We start from the raw sequence: 24,300 nt of genomic DNA, 5'->3' as shown, positions 1-24,300 counted from the left end.
CTACGCTGCTCATAGAGCCTGGCCAACATGTGGAGTGTAGAGTTCCACCGTGTGGGCACGTCGCACAGCAGTCAGTGCACTGGCAGATTAAACCGATGTTGCAGTGTCCGCAGGGTGGCAGCGTCCGTGTGGGACTTGCGGAAATGTGCGCAGAGCCGGCGCACCTTTACGAGCAGGTCTGACAAGCGTGGGTAGCTTTTCAGAAAGCGCTGAACCACCAAATTAAAGACGTGGGCCAGGCATGGCACGTGCGTGAGGCTGCCGAGCTGCAGAGCCGCCACCAGGTTACGGCCGTTGTCACACACGACCATGCCCGGTTGGAGGCTCAGCGGAGCAAGCCAACGGTCGGTCTGCTCTGTTAGACCCCGCAGCAGTTCGTGGGCCGTGTGCCTCTTCTCTCCTAAGCTGAGTAGTTTCAGCACGGCCTGCTGACGCTTGCCCACCGCTGTGCTACCACGCCGCGCGACACAGACTGCTGGCGACGTCCTGCTGCTGCTGACACATCTAGATTGCGAGACAGAGGTTGAGAAGGAGGAGGGTGCTTTAGTGGAGGAAGCATACACCGCCGAACATACCACCACCGAGCTGGGGCCCGCAATTCTGGGGGTGGGTAGGACGTGAGCGGTCCCAGGCTCTGAATCTGTCCCAGCCTCCACTAAATTCACCCAATGTGCCGTCAGGGAGATGTAGTGGCCCTGCCCGCCAGTGCTTGTCCACGTGTCCGTTGTTAAGTGGACCTTGCCACTAACCGCATTCGTGAGGGCGCGTACAATGTTGCGGCAGACGTGGTCGTGCAGGGCTGGGATGGCACATCGGGAAAAGTAGTGGCGACTGGGAACTGAGTAGCGCGGGGCCGCCGCCGCCATCATACTTCTGAAGGACTCCGTTTCCACAACCCTATACGACAGCATCTCAAGGCTGATAAATTTCGCTATGTGGACGGTTAACTCTTGAGCGTGCGGGTGCGTGGCGGCGTACTACCGCTTCCGCTCAAAGACTTGCGCTAGCGACGGCTGGACGGTGCGGTGCGACACATTGCTGGATGGGGCCGAGGACACCGGAGGTGAGGGTGTGGGTGCAGGCCAGGAGACGGTAGTGCCTGTGTCCTCAGAGGGGGGTTGGATCTCAGTGGCAGGTTGGGGCACAGGGGGAGAGGCAGCGGTGCAAACCGGAGGCGGTGAACGGCCTTCGTCGCACCTTGTGGGGTGCTTGGCCATCATATGTCTGCGCATGCTGGTGGTGGTGAGGCTGTTGGTGGTGGCTCCCCGGCTGATCTTGGCGCGACAAAGGTTGCACACCACTGTTCGTCGGTCGTCAGGCGTCTCTGTGAAAAACTGCCAGACCTTAGAGCACCTCGGCCTCTGCAGGGTGGCATGGCGCGAGGGTGCGCTTTGGGAAACAGTTGGTGGATTATTCGGTCTGGCCCTGCCTCTACCCCTGGACACCACACTGCCTCTTGCAACCTGCCCTGCTGCTGCCCTTGCCTCCCCCTCTGAAGACCTGTCCTGAGTAGGCGTTGCACACCAGGTGGGGTCAGTCACCTCATCGTCCTGCTGCTCTTCCTCCGAATCCTCTGTGCGCTCCTCCCTCGCACTTACTGCCTTTACTACTACCTCACTGCAAGACAACTGTGTCTCATCGTCATCGTCCTCCTCACCCACTGAAAGGTCTTGAGACAGTTGCCGGAAGTCCCCAGCCTCATCCCCCGGACCCCGGGAACTTTCCAATGGTTGGGCATCAGTGACGATAAACTCCTCTGGTGGGAGAGGAACCACTGCTGCCCAATCTGAGCAGGGGCCCGAGAACAGTTCCTGGGAGTCTTCCCGCACCTGAGCATGTGTCATTGTAGTGGAGTGAGGAGGCTGGGAGGAAGGAGGAGCAGCAGCCAGAGGATTCGGATTTGCAGCACTGGACGGCGCAGAACTGTGGGTGGATGATAGCTTGCTCGAAGCACTTTCTGCCATCCAGGACAGGACCTGCTCACACTGCTCATTTTCTAATAAAGGTCTCCCGCGTGGACCCATTAATTGGGCGATGAATGTGGGGACGCCAGAAACGTGCCTCTCTCCTAATCGCGCAGCAGTCGGCTGCGATACACCTTGATCAGGAGCTCGGCCTGTGCCCACACCCTCACTTGGGCCTACGCTTCCTCTAGGCCTACCCCTACCCCTCAGCATGCTGTATTACCAGTGATTTCCCAGGCAGGAAATAAATTGGCGCAAGCCTGCAGGCCAAATAGAATATTTCCCTTTTTTTTTTAAAGGGAAGGCCCACTGACTAAATTCAATCAGATAAGATTAGAACTGTGTTCCACAGAACTGCAGTGTTATATGAAGTGCAGCAGAGCGGTGATTTTTCCCAGGCAGGAAATAAATTGGCGCAAGCCTGCTGTTAAACGTAGCTGGCTGCGTATGATTTCTGTACGTTCTCCACCCACCACACACGTACCCAGAACGCTGAGGACTGTCAGAGGCAGGCCAAATAGAATGTTTCCCTTTTTTTTTTAAAGGGAAGGCCCACTGACTATATTCAATCAGATAAGAACTGTGTTCCACAGGACTGCAGTGTTATATGAAGTGCAGCAGAGCGGTGATTTTTCCCAGGCAGGAAATAAATTGGCGCAAGCCTGCAGGCCAAATAGGATGTTTCCCTTTTTTTTTTAAAGGGAAGGCCCACTGACTATATTCAATCAGATAAGATTAGAACTGTGTTCCACAGAACTGCAGTGTTATATGAAGTGCAGCAGAGCGGTGATTTTTCCCAGGCAGGAAATAAATTGGCGCAAGCCTGCTGTTAAACGTAGCTGGCTGCGTATGATTTCTTTACGTTCTCCACCCACCACACACGTACCCAGAACGCTGAGGACTGTCAGAGGCAGGCCAAATAGAATGTTTCCCTTTTTTTTTTAAAGGGAAGGCCCACTGACTATATTCAATCAGATAAGAACTGTGTTCCACAGGACTGCAGTGTTATATGAAGTGCAGCAGAGCGGTGATTTTTCCCAGGCAGGAAATAAATTGGCGCAAGCCTGCAGGCCAAATAGAATGTTTCCCTTTTTTTTTTAAAGGGAAGGCCCACTGACTATATTCAATCAGATAAGATTAGAAATGTGTTCCACAGAACTGCAGTGTTATATGAAGTGCAGCAGAGCGGTGATTTTTCCCAGGCAGGAAATAAATTGGCGCAAGCCTGCTGTTAAACGTAGCTGGCTGCGTATGATTTCTTTACGTTCTCCACCCACCACACACGTACCCAGAACGCTGAGGACTGTCAGAGGCAGGCCAAATAGGATGTTTCCCTTTTTTTTTTAAAGGGAAGGCCCACTGACTATATTCAATCAGATAAGAACTGTGTTCCACAGAACTGCAGTGTTATATGAAGTGCAGCAGAGCGGTGATTTTTCCCAGGCAGGAAATAAATTGGCGCAAGCCTGCTGTTAAACGTAGCTGGCTGCGTATGATTTCTTTACGTTCTCCACCCACCACGCACGTACCCAGAACGCTGAGGACTGTCAGAGGCAGGCCAAATAGAATGTTTCCCTTTTTTTTTTAAAGGGAAGGCCCACTGACTATATTCAATCAGATAAGAACTGTGTTCCACAGAACTGCAGTGTTATATGAAGTGCAGCAGAGCGGTGATTTTTCCCAGGCAGGAAATAAATTGGCGCAAGCCTGCTGTTAAACGTAGCTGGCTGCGTATGATTTCTTTACGTTCTCCACCCACCACACACGTACCCAGAACGCTGAGGACTGTCAGAGGCAGGCCAAATAGAATGTTTCCCTTTTTTTTTTAAAGGGAAGGCCCACTGACTATATTCAATCAGATAAGAACTGTGTTCCACAGGACTGCAGTGTTATATGAAGTGCAGCAGAGCGGTGATTTTTCCCAGGCAGGAAATAAATTGGCGCAAGCCTGCAGGCCAAATAGAATGTTTCCCTTTTTCTTTTAAAGGGAAGGCCCACTGACTATATTCAATCAGATAAGATTAGAACTGTGTTCCACAGAACTGCAGTGTTATATGAAGTGCAGCAGAGCAGTGATTTTTCCCAGGCAGGAAAGAAATTGGCGCAAGCCTGCTGTTAAACGTAGCTGGCTGCGTATGATTTCTTTACGTTCTCCACCCACCACACACGTACCCAGAACGCTGAGGACTGTCAGAGGCAGGCCAAATAGAATGTTTCCCTTTTTTTTTTAAAGGGAAGGCCCACTGACTATATTCAATCAGATAAGAACTGTGTTCCACAGGACTGCAGTGTTATATGAAGTGCAGCAGAGCGGTGATTTTTCCCAGGCAGGAAATAAATTGGCGCAAGCCTGCTGTTAAACGTAGCTGGCTGCGTATGATCTCTTTACGTTCTCCACCCACCACACACGTACCCAGAACACTGAGGACTGTCAGAGGCAGGCCAAATAGAAAGAAAGAAAGAAAAGGCCCACTGACTATATTCAATCAATAATATATGTCTTCTGGCCCTGCCTACACAATTCTGTCCCTGTAGTATTACTGCAGCGCGCAATGCTCTGCACAGCCGATTTTGAAAAAAAAAAATATGCAACACTGCTAACAGCAGCCTGCACAGTACTGCACGCGGTTAAATGTGGCCCTAAGAAGGACCGTTTGGGTTCTTGAAGCCGACACTCACTCCTAACACTCTCCCTGCCTAACCACCACTTCTGTCCCTGTTGTATTACTGCAGGGCGCAATGCTCTGCACAGCCGATTTTGAAAAAAAAAAAATTGTGCAACACTGCTAACAGCAGCCTCCACACTACTGCACACGGATAGATGTGGCCCTAAGAAGGACCGTTGGGGTTCTTGAAGCCTACACTCACTCCTAACACTCTCCCTACAGCAGCTCCAACACAACAGCACTTTCCCTCAGCTAACTCACAACGCATCTGAGGCGAGCCGCGGGAGGGGCCGATTTTTATACTCGGGTGACATCTGATCTCGCCAGCCACTCACAGCAGGGGGGTGGTATAGGGCTTGAACGTCACAGGGGGAGGTTGTAATGCCTTCCCTGTCTTTCAATTGGCCAGAAAAGCGCGCTAACGTCTCAGAGATGAAAGTGAAAGTAACCCGAACACCGTGTGGTGCTCGTTAAGAGTAACGAGCATCCCGAACACCCTAATATTCGCCCGAGCATCAAGCTCGGACGAGTACGTTCGCTCATCTCTAATCATGACATAAGATGTTAAGTGGGCGGGATCATAGCACTATGTGAGTATAGTGGTTTGTGGGAAAAACTCAATGTAATGTGGATGCAATTTTTATATTAGGGGTCACTTAATTTAACTGTTACTTTAAAATGCTGAGGGGTCATCAAATACAAATGTTATTCAAATACAACCTCTCAGCAGGTACAATACAGGTATTAAAGCTCACTAATGTCAGACTGCAGTGAGAAAGGAGGCAGAGCTACCCTGTGTAGACTAGATATTGTCACTGGAGTCCCAAGTGAGATCTCAGCGAGGATCTATATCCAGAGATTCGTGTGGAGGTGCTGCCAACCACAGTTGTGCCTATATAGACAGAGCATGAAACTGGTAGAGAAACATAGATAGAAGTTCAGGATTATGGCATAACCCTCCAAAAAAAAATTCATTGAAGAACCGCTTAGGAACTCAACAAGGAAGAAGACACCACTGCTGCGGGGAATGCACTGTGGGACAGAGAAGAGCTGCCGGAGACGGTAAAGCATGTGATCTTTTGTCCCCCAATGTATCCCGAGCAGCAGTGGTGTCTCCTTCCCTGTTGAGTTCCTAAGCATAACCAAGTGTTACATTCGTCCTGGACTGCCAACAAAAACCTGAGGTCACTTGGTACGAGGGCAGCCAGAACGGACATGTAAAACTTGCTATACTGGTGGCTAGATGCAGAATGTACAGAAATGAGAAGGAATGAACAGAGCCGGACACTCTGAACCCCTCAGACTGAACCCACCTCGCAGAGGAGCACCCATCCAGAAAGGGATGACCCCACTTCTTACACGAGGACACGTCGGGGGTCCAAGGGGAACCGGAATACAGACAACCAAGTAACAAACAGACTGACAATAACTAAAAGACAAGTACAACAGAATACTAGACAAACAGATACAACAGAGAACAAACCTGAACACAAGAGCTAGCCACACAGGAGCCCTGAGCAAACTGACTGCACAGGGAACACTGAAAATAGCCAGCATCTCCCAGCCAGGAAGAGCTAGGTTATATAGGGAGTGGGAAGAAACTGACTGGCTGACAGAACTGTCAATCACTAGCCACTACCTGAACCACAGCTGCAGGACTAATTAACCTCAACTAGCCAAGAGAGAAGAAATTAACCTTAGCTATCCTAGATAGAACCAACAACAGTGAAAGTGTCCTGGCAGTGATGTGACACAAGTATCTTCTTACTGCTATGGTTATGCTTAAACTGAGGAAGAGGCTTTGTCCTCGAAACACATTTTTGCTGACTTTTACTATCATCCAATAAAAAATTCCTTCTACCTAACCGGCTCTTCAATACGTTTTTTTTTTTGGAGGGTTCTGCCCTAATCCTGCAGTTTTAACTACGTTTCTCTATTAGCTCACTAATGTGGCACCCGCAGTTCACAAAGCAGTATTACAGTAATAGTTAACCACCCCGCAATCAAAAAAACCTACTCAAAATATAATTTGAGAATAATGAGCAATCAAGGTTCATTCGGTCATAAAAACTTTATTGAAGGGTCAAGAATGTATTTTAAATTGAATTAGGACATGTTGGACCTCATTACTTGTTTATATTGGACGACGTGTAAATTTCGCCCTTCGGAGGCATTCAGGAACAATTTGTAGAAATGCGTATTGATCATCTGTTCCAAATAAAATATTTGTGAGTATAATTGGTACAATTCTTTGGCTGTTTTATGGTTACTGTTATCCATGTAAACAACAGAAAACAAGCAAATCCACTAAGATTACATTGTGTTTGTTTAATGTGGTGTCTGTTTGTATATACCCACTAATATATTCCATATTACTATTATTTCCTCTTCCTGAAATAGTGCCAATGTATTCTGAACTGCTGTACAAAGATTGTCACCCTTCATGTCTGTCCCAAATAAGGCGCGCAATCTAATTTCCTTATCTCAAAAACATTTGGACCCATTTCATTGGAAACCAATTAGCTTATCAGTGAATTTTTACAGTATAAGAGGAACTTACAAACTATATGCAGATGTTTCCCTTGGTCAGGATCAAACACAGGAGTGCAGCGCTCTCCGTGACAGCTGCGGCAGAGGATAATGGAGTTCTCCCTTTGCTTTCAATGGAGTCGGCGCAATATTGCAGAAAGTTCGGACTTGTTGCAATTTTTTTTCACGCAAGATCACTTGCATGAAAACATTGCAAATGGGAATGAAACCATTGAAAATCATTGGTTTCATAATCATGCGGTTTCACTCAGTCTCGCATTGCGCAAAAATCGTGCAATTTTTATCGCCAGTGTGAAGGCCCCCTAAGTACACCGATTTAATTCTTTGGGTCCCTGTGCTATCCTTATTCAGTCGGTAAAAAATACAGACTATATATGGGCAGAAAATACACCCATGTGATTGGGCCCTTAGAGACCTGATCACTCCTCCCCTTAAACCGGACAATCCAATAAAGCCAATGTATTCTGAACTGCTGTACAAAGATTGTCACCCTTCATGTCTGTCCCAAATAAGGCGCGCAATCTAATTTCCTTATCTCAAAAGCATTTGGACCCATTTCATTGGAAACCAATTAGCTTATCAGTGAATTTTTACAGTATAAGAGGAACTTACAAACTATATGCAGATGTTTCCCTTGGTCAGGATCAAACACAGGAGTGCAGCGCTCTCCGTGACAGCTGCGGCAGAGGATAATGGAGTTCTCCCTTTGCTTTCAATGGAGTCGGCGCAATATTGCAGAAAGTTCGGACTTGTTGCAATTTTTTTTCACGCAAGATCACTTGCATGAAAACATTGCAAATGGGAATGAAACCATTGAAAATCATTGGTTTCATAATCATGCGGTTTCACTCAGTCTCGCATTGCGCAAAAATCGTGCAATTTTTATCGCCAGTGTGAAGGCCCCCTAAGTACACCGATTTAATTCTTTGGGTCCCTGTGCTATCCTTATTCAGTCGGTAAAAAATACAGACTATATATGGGCAGAAAATACACCCATGTGATTGGGCCCTTAGAGACCTGATCACTCCTCCCCTTAAACCGGACAATCCAATAAAGCAACAAATAAGTATTGCTGTATAGTGCCAAATAACAAGCTATAATTAGCTAGGGTAGTTAATGGGTTTATGGTAACATTTCACTGGTCTAGGGTAGAGAAGGAGTTAATGTGTGAAACGATGATGACCTACAGCAGCGAAGGGGTTAATGTGCAAATCTCTGCTGGCTTAGGGCAAACAAAGGGTTAGTTATAAAATCCCTGGTGGTCTAGAGCCAAAAAAAGTTACGTAGAAGCATAGTAACATATTATGTAAGGCTGAAAAAAGATATATGTCCATCCAGTTCAGCTCATTACCCTCCAATGTTGATCCAGAGAAAGGCAAAAAGTATCCCAATGAAGTAGAAGCCAATGTTCCTCATTTCGGGGAAAAAAATTCCTTTCTTCCTCTAGTTTCTAAATTCTTGATTGTCTGGCGCACAAAATCAAAATCCCTGGTGGTCACAAGTGAAAAGGTGACCCCAGTGAAAAGGTCACAATCGCTGGTGATCTAGGGCAACAAAGTGGTTAATGCCAGTGTTCCTGGTGGTCTAGAGCAGAGAAGAGGTTAATGTCGAAATCCCTGGTGGTCTAGAGCAGAGATATGGTTGATGTCAAAATCTCTGGCGATTTAGGGCAGAGAAGGGATAAGGTGACATTTGCGATATCAGTTTGTGAACTACTACTGAGCCCCGCCAATGGCGTTCATGTGATATGGGCGGGTCTCAGTAGCAGTTGCATGCTGCTGTGCCCAGAGCAATATTGGGAAGTGAGAGAAGCACAGATTAATATCAATTGCAGATTCACAGCTGCAGAAATACTGCGGATTTTGAAATTCCAACTGCGGAAAACCCACAGCATTTCTGCTACGTGTGAACGTACCTTTTTGTCTTTGGGGATTAAAATACAGCAGGAGAGCAGGGAGTGTTGCTACTGCTGTGCAGCCAGCAGTGAGCAGTCATATCACCGCGTATGGCAGCGATTGCGCACTGTACATGACAGCATATCTCACACACCCTGTCAAGCGCAGTGTGACTAGTTTCTTTTTTTTAAGAAAATAATTTAAATTCCCCACTCCCCAGAGATGACTGTATTTTCGGAATGTTTTGCGACTGTGAAAATCACACCATCAAAACAAGACAAAGCAAAGCCATTGATTTCAATGGTTTCCTTTTCAAGCATGTTTCTTGCGCTTTTTTGCACGTAGTTTTACAGCTGCGAGCATTGTTTTAATGGAGCCGAGGCTGCTGCCGGTGGCTCCATTGAAAACAATGCTCTGCCAGCACCCCTGAATTGTTTTTCATGGAAGGGCTTTACATATAAGCCCTTCCCTAAAAAACAATCATTTTAGTAAAAAAAAATAAAATTACCCTCCGCCGCTGCCTTGTCCCCCGCGTGGATATAGAATACATCTACCACATGCGGCAGATGTTTCCTTCCCCCCCACTAGTTAAAAGAATTCCCTGCTGCTACATCTGTGACAGATGCAGCAGAGGAATTCTTCAATTCTCTACCGCAGCTGTCACACATGATTGCTGCGGTAGAGAATCCTGCTGCCGGCATCCCCGTCATTGGATTTCAGGGAAGGGCTTTAAACATAAGCCCTTCCCTGAAAATCCAATAAAAGTAGTGTTAAAAAAAAAACATACCTTCCTTCAACTGCCGGGGCGAAGCCGCGACTTCTGGCGCTGTCCCCGACTCTGTAGTTCTGATCTATCAGCAGACGGGGATTTAAAATCTCCACTTGCTGGTAGCTCTGATTGTGATTGGCTGAGAGCTTCAGCCAATCACAGTCAGAGCTACCAGCAGGCGGGGATTTTAAATCCACGCATGCTGATAGGTCAGCAGCGCTACAGAGCCAGGGACAGCACCAGAAGTCACCGTTGAGCCCCAGCAGCCATCAATGGATTTCAGGGAAGGGCTTTATAAGCCCTTCCCTGAAAATCCATTTTAAAAAATCCATTTAAAAAAAAAAAAGCATACTCCCCTGCCTTCAGCTGTGGGGCTCAGCCGCGACTTCTGCCGCAGCCCCCGACACTGTAGTTTTGAGCTATCAGCAGCCGGGGATTTAAAATCCCCGCCTGTTGGTAGCTCTGATTGTGATTGGCTGAAGCGCTCATAGTCTTATAGTCTTGTCGAGCTACATTGGTTTCCTTCTACTTATAGTTCTTTTATTTTTAAAGGGTATGAACTGCTCACATGAGGTAATTAGGATGTTTTTGAATGTCTCCCATTTGACGCCTGTCCTATTATTTTTGAGGACGCTATCCCAATTATTGCTGCCCATAGCAGTTCTGAACTGATCAAATTTTGTTTTACTAAAGTTTTGGGGTTTTTTGTCGCTCCCTGATAGGGCTTCCTATTGAATGACAGTTGGAAATTAATTGTATTGTGGTCACTATTTCCCAAGTGTCCCTCCACCTGCACCCCCATGATTCTGTCCAGTTTGTTACTTAATAATAAGTCCAGGATGGCTCTCCCTTAAGTTGGCTCCGACACAAGTTGGGTAAGGTAGTCATCTTTAATTGTTCTCAAGAGCTTATCACCATTGCGAGATTCGCAGGTTTCATCTTCTCATATTATATCTGGATAATTAAAGTCTCCCATAATAATTACTTCATTGTGGTTTGACACCTCTTCTATTTGCCTTATTAATAATTTTTCAGTTTCTTCTGTTATTTTCGGTGGCCTATAGAAAACCCCTATCAGAATTTTGTTATTTTTCCCTCCCTGTATTTTTTTTCCACGGAGATTCCACATGTTCCTCTCCTACACCTATATCCTCCCATGGCTCGGGCATTAAGTAGGATTTAACATACAGATGTAGTGGCCCAGTGTGTCCTCCAGAATAGCCACACAATCATTTTTCCGTCACACCTGCCTATGTGCTTCAAGGAGGCATAAGAGGTGTTTCTCCCCTTCCTTAGCTAAAAGCTTGACAACAGCTGGCTGCTAATTGACTGTATGTCATGCCCCCACAGATTGGTCAAGGGGTGTGGTTGGAGTCCAGAGTCCTAGACAGTGAGCCTGTATGCTGAGGGGGAGGAGAGGAGAGAAAGTGCGAGAGCAAGGCAGGAAGTGAAGGAGGAGTCAGAGCAGTCTTCAGTAGTCAGTCTGCTGAGGGAGTCATTGGAGGTCATGCAGGGAGGAGCAACTGAAGCAAGCCTCTTATCTTCAGGGAAGCCAGGATTCACCAGCTCCCTAGTCTTACCAGCAGTGTGAAGGAGTGAGATTAAAGCCGTTCCACTGAGCAGTGAGTTACACAAAACTATTAAAAGCCAGGGATGGTAAAACAGCCATTTTAGCTCTAATTTCAGCACCTGCATAGTCTACTTCCAGTAGCCCAACAGATAACTAGGCAAGTGGGAATTCATACTGAATTAAATTTGAAGTTCCAAATAGAGAGAGAGAGAGCATTAAAGGGGAAATTGTGTTTACAAGTGAATCAACTGTAATGCATAACCGTTTGTTCTGCTATCATTCTGCAAAACTGCAGTTGTGAATTGTACTGTGTTTTCAACTACTTTAAAATACGGAAGTAAACTGTGCACTTCCAGTTTGCTAACAAAACAGTTACCAGGACTCATGTCAAATTATTTCCTGCCATTGACTACCGTAGTCCCAGGTGAAGTGCTGGCGTCACGTTACAAACCACCGATCATTATAACAGTAAAATTGTGTTCATTTTGTGCCACAGTGCTGCGACTGAGTAGGATACATTTGCTGCCATTGTCAGGAGAGATTGCAGAACCACCTGTGACATCCATCTTGCAATCCCCATGGTCTCCCCCACTTTGGTGCGTCTCACTCGGACGCTGCACAGACATAACCCTCCCCCTTTCTGTTTCCCATGGTCTCTTTTGAAGAGATTGTAACCCTGTAAATTTACCACCCAATCACATTTATCATCAAGCCATGTTTCAGTTATTCCTACTATATTGTAATTTTCTTCAGACATTCTTGCTTCCTGCTCACCCACTTTACTGATCAGACTTCTTGCATTCATTGCCATTTATATGGTTGTTGTTATTCTTTGTACTCATTATGCTACTTATGGTCCTATTAGCTGTTCTATTAGTTCTAACTGTACTAACCCCTCCAGCCGCTTGACCCCCATTCCCAATACTTGGTCCCAGGTATCTGTCTACACTGTCTTCCCCTCTATTACTCTTTTTGCCCTCCCACCAGTCCCTAGTTTAAATACTCCTCCAACCTTCTAGCCGTCTTCTTCCCCAGCACATGAGCATTTGCGTACATAAACTTGCAAGAGCATTATGTGATTACACTTGTGAATGGAGGGCTACCACATGTTTTTTCGTGCATATACACGCATTCTACTTTACTTTTTTGCGCTGCCAGGCCTGTTCACATCGGCGGGGGATACACTTTCGCCTTATTCAACCATCTGAGCAGCTTAATTGGTCCTCGGTGTTATCAATTAACAAATGCAAAGATCATGCAGTTTTGTGTGCGATTTCACGTAGACAGGATGCGCATTTGCACACAAAAAAAGAGCATGTCACCTATTTTTTCACCCGATGGAAATGTGGACGCAAAAATGCTGAATGTCAGCAAGCCCATTGAAATCAATGGGTTCTATTGTCAGCGGTTTGCGCAAGCGATTTTGCGTGAAAAATCATTCGTGTGAAGGAGCCATAAGGGGCAACTAAAATGCCGACAAAAAATCGTTCATGTGAAAAAACTTATTGATATCAATGGGCTCTATTCTCTGCGTATTGTGGCTTCACAAGGGGTTATGCGTTTTTGCGTGTGACTAAGGACAACATATTTGCACTATGAATGATGCTTTTTTGCACACGTATCGGTGTATTTTTCTGTGCATGCTGGGCATGTTTATTTGCGCATCTAGCCTAATGAGTTCTGGATGTTTTTTTTCACCGAATAGCACAATGTTTCATGCATCCCCTTGCATATTGTGTGCGCATTTTTTTGCACATACACAAAATTGCCAAATTAGAATAAACCCATTGAAATCAATGGGTTCTATTCTCTGCATATTGTGTGAACAAATGCACTGTGTGAAGGAGCCCTAATTCTTGCAAAGCATTGTTACTACTATTTTCCAAATATCATTATTATCTTCTTGCTTGTAGTGTTATGGATAGAACTGAGTAAGCGTAGACAGCATTAGGCACCCATAGAGTGAACAACAAGGATGTCAAGAACCGCGTACATTGCACAAGTAGCACACTGGATGACATTGTCAAGCATGTTGCTCATTTTAGTAGGGATCTACAATTTACTTACAGAAGTAACAAAAGTAAACTAGATCTCACTCCTCACGTGCCTCCGACCGTTCGCAACCACTCATGTGCCTCCGACCGTTCGCAACCACTCACATGCCATCTGCCATCTGATCTCTAGATTTGTATGGAAAGGATGTAGACATGACATCCTAATGTGTGAGAGACTCTCAGGTGGAGTAGGTCTACCTGATTTTTCCTTATACCATCGCCCTAACAAAATTTGGGTAGAAATAGATTAAGACCAGGAACCAAATTGGTTACAGGGAGAATTGTGGATCCCAAGGAGATTTCATGATGAAATAGCGGTATCCTCACTACTCCTTGAGCAGATACTGCAAATCTGGGCGGGATTCTCTGATTCATTTAAACTAGCTACCTCCCAGGCCCGCTTACCTCTTTGGTAGGTAATCTTCAATTTAAGGTCACACTGCTGTGTTCCTCTCTGATATCTACTCCCCCCCTGAGAAATGTTTAGAGAATCTGTGACTCCTGCTGAGGCCTGGCTGCAATACTTTCCGTAAAGAAGTTTTGTTGACTCCCTGACACCCGGTAGGAACCTCACCAGATCCCTCACCCTGTTTAAGGCTCTGTGCGCATCTGCAGACCACCCCCAGACATTTATCTAGGCGATTTATAGGGCGCTGCTAAGTCGAGAGACGGGGGACTCTAAGCTGAGCTTTATGGTTATGTGGGAGAGGGAACTAGGCACGTGCTTCCCGGTGGAGCTCTGGCATAAGGCCTTCTTCTTGTTGCACAAGGTGGTGACATACTGTAGATTGCAGGAGTTTAAGGATTCTTCTCTAAGTCTGTTTCAGCTGCTTAGCAGAATTACTCCATAGGAGATTGTGAACTATTGGCCATCTAAATGGCTAGAGTTTTGATAATTCCTGCTGGAGGGGGCCTGTCAGCCTATAGTGATCTCTATTGATCATAAGAATTTGACCTATTTACAGACTGCAAAGCGACTCAATCCTCGACAAGCTCGGTGGTCCCTACTCTTTGCAAATTTGATTATGTATTGCACTTCTGGCCCGCTGATAAGAATGTCAAAGCTGAAGCACTGTTAATATCCTTCGATTCAAGTAATCTCGAGGAGAAGCCGCAATACATCATAGACCCTGCCAGGATAGTAACCATTGCCCCTGTGCAAATAAAGAACATTCCTCCTGGAAAAATATTTGTACCCAAATCTAAAAGAAGACTAATTTTGTCCTGGGGACATTGTTCCAAGATGGCTGGACACCCAGGTCAATGTAAAACTGCAGAAGTAATTTGTCATCAATGGGGAAAGATATCCGGAACTTTGTCTCTCCTTGCACCACTTGCACTCAAAACAAGTCTTTGAAACAAAAACCCACTGGCCTTGTTTGTCCTCTACCCATCTCCAAGGCACCATGGCAGCACATAGCCATAAACTTCATCATGGACTTGCCCTCATCCAATAGGTGCACAGACATCTGGGTGGTCATTCATCGGTATTCCAAAATTGCTCACTTCGCCCCTTTGCCTGAATTACCCTCCACCAGTCAACTAACAGAGAAGTTCATTGACCACATCTTCTGGCTCCGTGGATTTTGCCTGCACATAGTGACAGATAGGGGGGTCCAGTTTACTTCATTTTGGAGGGCCCTTTGTAAACTTATGGTTGTATCCCTGTACTTCTCTTCTGCATACCATCCACAGTCTAATGTGTAGGTTCAACATACCAACTGTGCCTAAATGCCTTGCACTTCAAAACTATCATTAATGCTGCCACCTCTGTCCTCATCTTTGCTGTTAGTTTCAGAACCTTTTTCCGATGCCCACCTCTGGGGCATTCGATTCCCATCAGCTCTTCTCTCCTATCCTCACCCATGCACAGTTCACATGTACTCTTTACCTTCTTACTAAGCCTCAAACCCCCTAATGTCACTGATAACCATAACAGTTGCCCTCAAAAATCTCCTAACCATCTGCTCTCCCTTGTTATCCTGCTCCTACTAACAGCTGGGGATATCTCTCCCAATCTTGGCCCACCCTCCACTGCTTCTAATTATTACCCCCTACCTGCCTCACTTAAACATCCCTCAAGCCCAACCACTAGCTCAGTGATGGCGAAACTATGTCACACGTGCCAAAGGCGGCACGCAGAGCCCTCCCTGCTGGCATGCGCCGTCATCGGCCGCTCACCACGTTAGTGAATACCAGCAGGGGCCGTGGCTCCCCTGCCAGCATTCACTTGGCCGTGCTGCCAGCTGAGTTGATCCCGGCGTACACTGTGACTTCAGTGTGCACGCGAGCTCCTCCTCCCTCTCTCCTGACGTCGGTACTGGTGTATTATGTCGCCACCGGAAGTTAGGGGTGGCAACATAATACAGGTGCCTTGACATGTAGGTGACGCCCCCTGTGTGTGATTGGCTGTCATCTTACAGCTAGTGAATTGCTGTATGTGCTGCACACTGCGGGACAGAGGGTGCTGACAAGAGGATCCGCTGTGTCTGGGCGGGATGGAGGGGGCTGAGAGGAGGGAGCGAGGCCGGTGAGCACACTGCAAGAGCGAGACTGGTGAGAGGAGGGACCGCTGCCTTTCGACAAGTGAGCGCTGCACATTTTCTAAGCGTGTGAGGCCATCCGAGCGCAGGGCTGCTGACTATATTCACCAGATGACTTGAGTGATCGATCGGCAGGGGCGCAGCACATGCTGCTGTACACTGCAATAACCTCACAGGCTGCCAGGCAGGTGAGCAGAGCTGCTGTAGCGCCAAGGGAGCGAGGAACAGCGCCGGCAGAGCCACGATGCGGCCGCTTACGGATACTCCGGTCGCCTGCCTCCTCTCCCTTCAGCAGATGCCATGGCCACCACTGCTCACAGGCAGATGGGGAGCGAAGTACCCCTCCATGGCCGCTTTTCAGCAGTACAGCAGGAGGGACGTCCCAAGTATCTTGGAAGCCAATCCACAGCTAGGGGTGTGACAGGGCCGTCTCTTCATGTCAGGACTGTCACAACCATAGCTTCCGGTGGCGTCAAGATACACCAGTACCCCTGACGTCTTCCACTTGGTTCTGCAAGAGCAGGGAAGGAAATGTCCGGCAGTGTGCACCTGCGATTAGAGCCAGCAGCAGCGCTGAGGAGAGGGGTAAGAATATGGGTCTCAAGGGAGGCGTTATTACCGCTGGGGGGTGTCACTATTACCACTGTGGGGTGTCACTATTACCGCTGTGGGCTGCTGTGGAGTGTCACTATTAACGCTGGGGCCACTCTGGGGGTGGGGTCACTATTACCGCTGGGGCCGCTCTGGGTGGGGGGCTCACTATTACCGCTGGGGTTGCTCTGGGGTCACTATTACCACTGAGGCCGCTCTAGGGGGGGGTCACTATCACTGCTGGGACATGTTTACACAAGGTAGAAATGCTGCAGAATGTCCTCAGCGGAAATTTCCTTGGCAAATTCCACAGTATTTACGCATCCAAAAGCAGTCAAAATCTGCACCTGGTCTATTTTAAAACAGCCCTGTCCTTTTAAGAACAATGGAGGTAAAAATCATATGTTGTGATAAGCCCCGTCCCCTGACATGTTGGCACTTTGCGATAAATAAGCGGGTTTTGTTTTGCAGTTGTGGCACTTGGACTCTAAAAGGTTCGCCATCACTGCACTAGCCCATGTTTTTCCTCCCCTGACTCCTTTAAATGTGCACTTTGGAACTGCCAATCAGCATGCAACAAACTCCCCACCATCCAGGACTTTTTTACTGCTAAATCTCTAAATCTGCTAGCTCTCACAGAAACATGGATACAGCATTCTGACACTGCCTCCATTGCTGCATTGTCTTATAATGGCCTGCAGTTCTCCCATACCCCAAGACCGGAAAACAGGCATGGCGGAGGAGTAGGTGTTCTTCTCTCCCCAAAATGTACCTACCAGGTCATCCCCCCTGTACCCTCACTCACTTTCCCATCATTCGAGGTACATACGCTACAACTTTTCCGCCCGCTGTCCATGCCAGTAGCAGTCATCTACCGCACCCCAGGTGCTCCCCACCTGTTTCTGGATTACTTGGCCACCTGGCTTGCCCACTTCCTATCCTGCAAAATTCGAACCCTCATCTCAGGTGATTTTAACATCCCCACAAATGACCCCATCTCCCCATCTGCCTCACAGTTTCTATCACTCACCTCCTCACTTGATCTCTCACAACTCACAGCCTCTCCCACTCACAAGGATGGCAATAATCTTGATCTGGTCTTCCTCCATCTCTGCTCTGCTTCACACTTCACAAACTCCCCTCTCAGACCATAACCTCCTCTCTTTCTCTGTCAAGCTCCCTAACATCTTTCCAGACCCACCTACTTACCGTAATACAGGAACCTTCAGGCCGTTCATACCCAAAGCTTTGCTGAGTCTCTACGGTCTTCTCTGTCCCCTATCTCTCTTTCCTTTCCTGTCCCAACCTGGCTGCCGCACATTACAATACCACTCTTAAACAAGCCCTGGATGAAGCAGCACCTCCGGTGACCCAAGCCATCCAATGTAGGCCTCAGCAACACTGGCTCACGCTTCAAATGTGCTTCATCCTGACTTCATCCAGACTTTCTCCACAACAAATCCATGCTCAGAACATAAAACCTAGCCCTCCACGATGTCAAACAAGTCTACTTCACCTCTCTCGTCTCCTAACAATCTCACAATCCTATAAGACACTTTGATACTTTTTACTCCCTTCACAGCCCTAAACTGCAGCCCCCTGTGACGGATCTCAGTGCTGAAGAGCTGGCTGCTTACTTCAAAAAGAAAATCGACGACATCTGACAGAAAATTACTTCCCAATCCTAGACTAGCCCTGATACTAGTCTGGTCAGTTCTGCATCTAGCTCCCGCTCATTCTCTGTACTCAGACCAACAACAGAGGAAGAAGTCTCCAGATTGCTTTCCTCTGCTCACCCCACCACCTGCGCTAGCGACCCTCCCCCCTCACACCTCCTCCAGTCAATCTTCCTGGTAGTTATCTCCCATCTCACCATTATGTTCAATCTCTCTCTGACCACTGGCCCTCCTCATTCAAACATGCCATCATATCCTGACTGCTCACTACTGACCCATCTCAAATCTCCCCTTCATCTCCAAACTGCTAGAATGCCTGGTCTAATTGAGAAAGACTGGTGGGACACAGTCGAAATGTCGCTTCTGTATGCAACAATGGTTTAATAAAGGAATATTTTCAAAGAAGATGTGGTTCCTGTGATGGATTACACCCCGGATGCTGCTTGCTACCTTACACTAATTGCTTGGATGTATTTTGGGTGAAGAGTCCTCATCCTGTTGAGCTTATTGCCCTGAAGCTGCTCCATTGTGAGTATACAGTCTTATTCAGTGTGCTGCAACCATACTTTGAATGATTTGATCTACTCAGAGAACACTCTTCTTGACCCTCTACAGTCCAGCTTCCGCCCCCTACACTCAACAGAAACTGCTCTAACAAAGGTGTCAAACGACCTCCTGACAGCCAAATTGAGGGGTTACTACTCCCTACTGATCCTAATCGAGCTCTCTGCAGCATTTGACACTGTTGACCACAAACTCCTCTTCAGTATGCTTCGCTTCATTGGACTAAAGGACATTGCTCTCTCCTGGTTCTCCTCCTACCTATCTGAAAGCTTATTCATTGTCTCCTTTGCTGGCTCTACCTTCCCTCCTCTTCCCCTTGCTGTTGAGGTCCCCCAGGGCTCGGTCCTCGGCCCCCTTCTTTTCTCCATCTACACAGCCCCTTTTGGACAAACCATCAGGAGATTTGGCCTCCAATACCATCTCTATGCTGACGATACCCAGTTATACACCTCTTTCCATGATATCTCTGCACCTTTCCTCCAAAACATCACCATCTGTCTTTCTGCTGTCTCTAACACTATGTCCTCTCTCTCTACCTAAAACTGAACCTCTCAAAAGCTGAGCTACTGGTGTTTCCACCCTCTACTAACCAAGATCATCCTGACAGCCCCATCTCAATATCTGGCACCACCATAAATCCCAGACAACATGCCCGCTGTATTGGGGTAATATTCGACTCCGATCTCTCCTTTACCCCTATATCCAATCTCTGGCCTGAACATGTCAGCTGCACCTCAAGAACATCGCAAGAATCCACCCTTTTCTCACTGTGGACACGCTAAAAACGTGCACTATTGCCCTCATCTACTCTTGGCTCGATAATTGCAACTCGTTGCTGATCGGCCTCACCCGCGCCAGACTCTGCCCTCTACAATCCATCCTGAATGTAGCAGCCAGGCTCATCTTTCTGTCCAGCTACTACATGGATGCCTCTGCCCTGTGTCAGTCACTGCACTGGCTGCCTGTCAAATACAGAATTCGATTTAAACTCATTACCTTCATCCACAAAGCTCTCCACATCCCTCATCTCAATTCACCACCCAGCCAAGGCCCTCTGTTCCGCTAACAAAATCAGACAGAGTGCCCCTTTAATTCAAACCTCTCATTCCCGCCTCCAAGACTTCTCCAGAGCAGCACCAGTCCTCTGAAATGCACTACCCCAAACTATCTGGCAATCCCTGACACACAAAATTTCAAGTGTGCTCTAAAAACGCACCTCTTCAGGGAGGCATACCACATCTCCTAAGCCAAACCCATCTACCTGATAACATGCTTCCTGTCCTACTGACTGCAATCCCTGCTACCCGCAACTAACAGCCGCTTGCAGTCATACCGATTCAGCCACCACACGGCTTAAGTCTGACCATTGTCTATGTGTATAGCATCCCACACTCTCCACCTCACCATACCGTGCACATCTCCAGCCCTTTATCTTCTCTATCACCCTATTATTTGTAGTATGTAAGCTTGTTGGAGCAGGGCCCTCACCCCTACTGTTTCCATCAATTGATTACTACATGTAACCGTGGTTTTTGTATTTTTGTACTTTTATCATTTTGTATCCCCCTATCTTGTAAGTGCTGTGGAATATGTTGGCACTACATAAATAAAGATTATTATTATTATCCTGACAAATGACCTCCATCACTTTACCAACGTACATCAATATGATTGGTCTAATCTGCTTCCCTGGGTGAAGTTTTCCCATAATAAATATGCCAGTGTATCCATTGATAAGTCTCCCTTTTTGGTTGTGCATGGTCATCAACTCAGGATTCCCCTTCCTACCTCTTCCACGTCTGAAGTTTCAGCAGCAGATTCATTGGTAGAGAATTTTTCCAAACCTGGCAGAGACCAAGTCTTCACTGAAGAGAGCAACTACCCAGATGAAGAGGTTCTCTGATCACAAGCGTCGATCCCCTCCACAGTTTTTTCTAGGTGACAAAGTATGGTGACATTAGGTTAAAAGTGCTCTCCTATAAACTAGCTCATCGATTTTTGGGACCATTCGAGGTATCCAAAAAAGTGAAGCCCGTATGCTACAAGTTGTGGCTTCCTGCCTCCTTGTGCATACCCAATTCCTTCCACGTTTTACTTCTCAAACCTCTGGTTCTTAACAAATATTCCAAAAATTCCAAGTCTGCTATGGGCCAAGTTAACTCTGCACACATTTTACGGTGTGTTGCATCAGAGTCTCTGACTCCCATGGGTCAGCTGCCAACTACATCGGGACTACTCCAGGAGGTAGCAGCCTGCTCAGTTTCCCACAGCGAAGTCCATATCCCCGTACAGGGGTTAAAGGGTGAAAAACGGGGAACAGTCAGGATAACGCCCTTAGGATTAGTCCAAAGCCAGTTGGCACAGTGGATACATCCTCGCTGTCTGTAAAACACATTTACTGTAACTGATAGATAGTGCAAACTTGTAGGCTGGCCAAGCTGGCTTCATAGATAGTCTCATACATGTTCTATTAATGATAAATCTGGCAATAGGATAGACCTCTCTACTTGTAATTTGTCGAGGGAGTCCCGAGTTTGGTCACACAGTGTGCAAGCCCTCACGCATTCACTGATTCCAAGACCTTCTAAGAGTATGGTCAGAATGACCCTGGTGGCGAGCAATTCATTGATACAACCATCCAACTTCTCATATTCCAATAATGTGCCCCTTCTCAAACTCTGTTAACTGGGCTAAGTCTCTTCGATGGTATCGTAGAGGCATGTCTAGTGGTCAACAAGCTCTACACAAGTAGAGAAAGAGGTCACTACACACAAGTAGCCTCAGAGCCTTTTTATAGGCCAAGAGTGGATCTACTCTTAGGACCTGAGGTGGCAAGATCATTCATCTAATGACGCAACAACTCTAATCATTTGTATATCTGCCTAAGATGCAACTGCATGCCGAGTTTTGCAGCAAAACAACAATTCTTTGTAGGGGCTTGATTTTTTTGTTCTTACAAGCTAGACCCCTGAGCGAGCCTATAAACATCATACAAAATGTACATTTATCCTACTAATTTTACATCCATCACATGCTACGTCAAATATTACATTGAGACAGGTCTCTGATCAGGCTGATTAGACCCCGTCCCAAGATTGCTGGTAACTTCTACCAACCTCTGTAAAAAAGTGAACAATTTTGTACCTAATACAAAGAGACAGAACGAGCTGAACTAGCAGCCGATTAACTGAATCCTCACATTTGTGACACCAAGAGTATTTCAAAACCCAGGCTGAAAATAGTGTTTTCGTAAGTGAAATACTTTTCACTCTCGAGTTTTACCACATATTTCATGCAAATTGGAAGCGATGCCTGGACCGGATGATAGAGTACACACAGTGACTACAGTATACTCGTTTTATGATTGCTCCCTATTATGCACTTGAAATAAGCACAGAGTAATTAATAGTCAAGATAAATGTTTTTTTCTTATTTCCTTAAAATATATTTATCTACTTGTCCTTGGGATCCCTCATACTCGCACTCTTGCCAAATAGTTCAGCTGACACAGAACACTGCTGTTATTTTAATGGTTCTGCAGCCAGTTAAAACAAACAGAACGGGTCACTTTCAGAATGTGTTGTTCCCGACAATTTTTAAGCAGTAAAGTGCACATGTGCTGATATTTTCCTGCATTTCAATAAAAAAAAAAGATTTTAAAAAAATCTCAGATTTCTGGGAAAAAATGTAAAATGAGAAGTAATTTGCTTAATAGCATATATCCTATAAACATTGTACTAATCCACTAGTAATAGGTTAAAGGAATTATGTTCAATTAGAAAAACAGGAAATTCTTCCAAAAACAGCGACACACCTAACCACAGGTGGTGTGTGGTATTGCAACTTAGTTCCATTGACGTCTATGCAGATAAGCTACAATACCAGATACAACCCTCTGGCAGGTGTGGTAATATTTCTGAAAAAAAAGTCATGTTTTTCTTATCCTTGGCAACTCCCTCAAAGGGCTTATCTTTCCCTACTCAATCCTATGCAGTCAGAAGTGATTACTGCATGATACAGTTTCAGTCTACACAGCAAAGCTGAAAAGTGAGCTAGAGAAAGTTTCGACCTATTATGACTTCTCTAGTGGCCGGTATGAAAGCTGGAATATTTCTAGATTTTTTTTCTGTGGATCATCTAACACCCCAAAAAAAACATTAAAGAAATGTTTATAATTAGAACCTACTTTCATGGAGAAGAGATCATTCACACAGTCATGCCATTATAAATAATGAGAGGAATGAACACCTACCAATGAGACCTATAAGTTACCAAATCTCTGGTAAAGCAGGTTGGGACCAGAATTTGAAATCACCATGAAAAGACATATAACCCCTTTAAACTATTTCAATTATGTTTGTGGTAATTCCAAGCCTTCGTAAGTATAATAAACTAATAATTGACCCAGAGGCGTAACTTGAAGCTCCTGCGCCCCGATGCAAAATCTGTAACGGGGTCCCCAACTTTAATGCTTTTTTCATAGTACTGGGCTCCCTATATTGAGAAGAGAGGCCTTATGGGCCCCCTAAGGGTCCTGGGCCCGGGTGCAACCGCATCCCCTGCATCCCCAATAGTTACGCCCTTGACTTCACCGATCCATTTGTAAAATGACCTTCATTCCCATGTAAAACCAGGCGCAATTGTCTCAAGTAGTCATTAATCGTCAAGCCGTTCCCGATTAGGAAGGAGATATTAAAACATTGCAAAGTAATTCCAGAAAGATAAAACGTAAATAAAACATCAGTATAATTTTTCTTACAAAAAGTACAGAAATAAATAAAATCTCATTAGGATTCCAATATATAATCAGACTGCAGACGATCGACCACAACTCTAAAAATAGAAAAAAGTTTCATAAGTTTGAAAAGGTGGACTTGTCTTAAAGATGAAATCTGAAACACGGAATAATTAGCGAATAAGAAGGGAAAAAGCAGGAAATCTGGGAACCTGTTTTTTTCTGCAATTTACCTTAATTGCATCGTTGCAAATATAATTATCGCATCTGGAGTTTCTAACATAAACACTGTTTGAACTGAGGACTCCAGACGTCGAAAAATAGAATGATAGATGACACTTTGTATCAAATGATTACATTCCAAGATATTTCCATGGGCAAATTATAAGTTTTTTAAGATTTAGAATATTGTGCTAGTTTTTAGGTTTTATTTTAGATTTTAGCCTGTGTACGTTACAGTGTCATGGCATGTGCCTTGGCAGTACCTGTGGCTTGAATTAATAAGCTATAAGGAAAAGCAGGAGTGGAAAGATTTGCTATAATTATTTCATTTTTTTATGACTCACCATAAATTATGGCAAAACATAAATAACTAGACCTACTGTATGCCCATAAACGTGTGCGTATAAAAAATGTACCCTACTCAATGCAGTCGAAAGAAAAAAGTTGTACCATGGAAAAGTCAAATGAGGACCATCTACAACATTATTGGCACCAAAAATC

Source organism: Eleutherodactylus coqui, chromosome 3 (genome assembly GCF_035609145.1).
Source record: "Eleutherodactylus coqui strain aEleCoq1 chromosome 3, aEleCoq1.hap1, whole genome shotgun sequence".
NCBI classification, from domain to species: domain Eukaryota; kingdom Metazoa; phylum Chordata; class Amphibia; order Anura; family Eleutherodactylidae; genus Eleutherodactylus; species Eleutherodactylus coqui.
The sequence above is the reverse complement of the archived record's forward strand: the minus strand, read 5'-3'. Positions refer to the sequence as shown.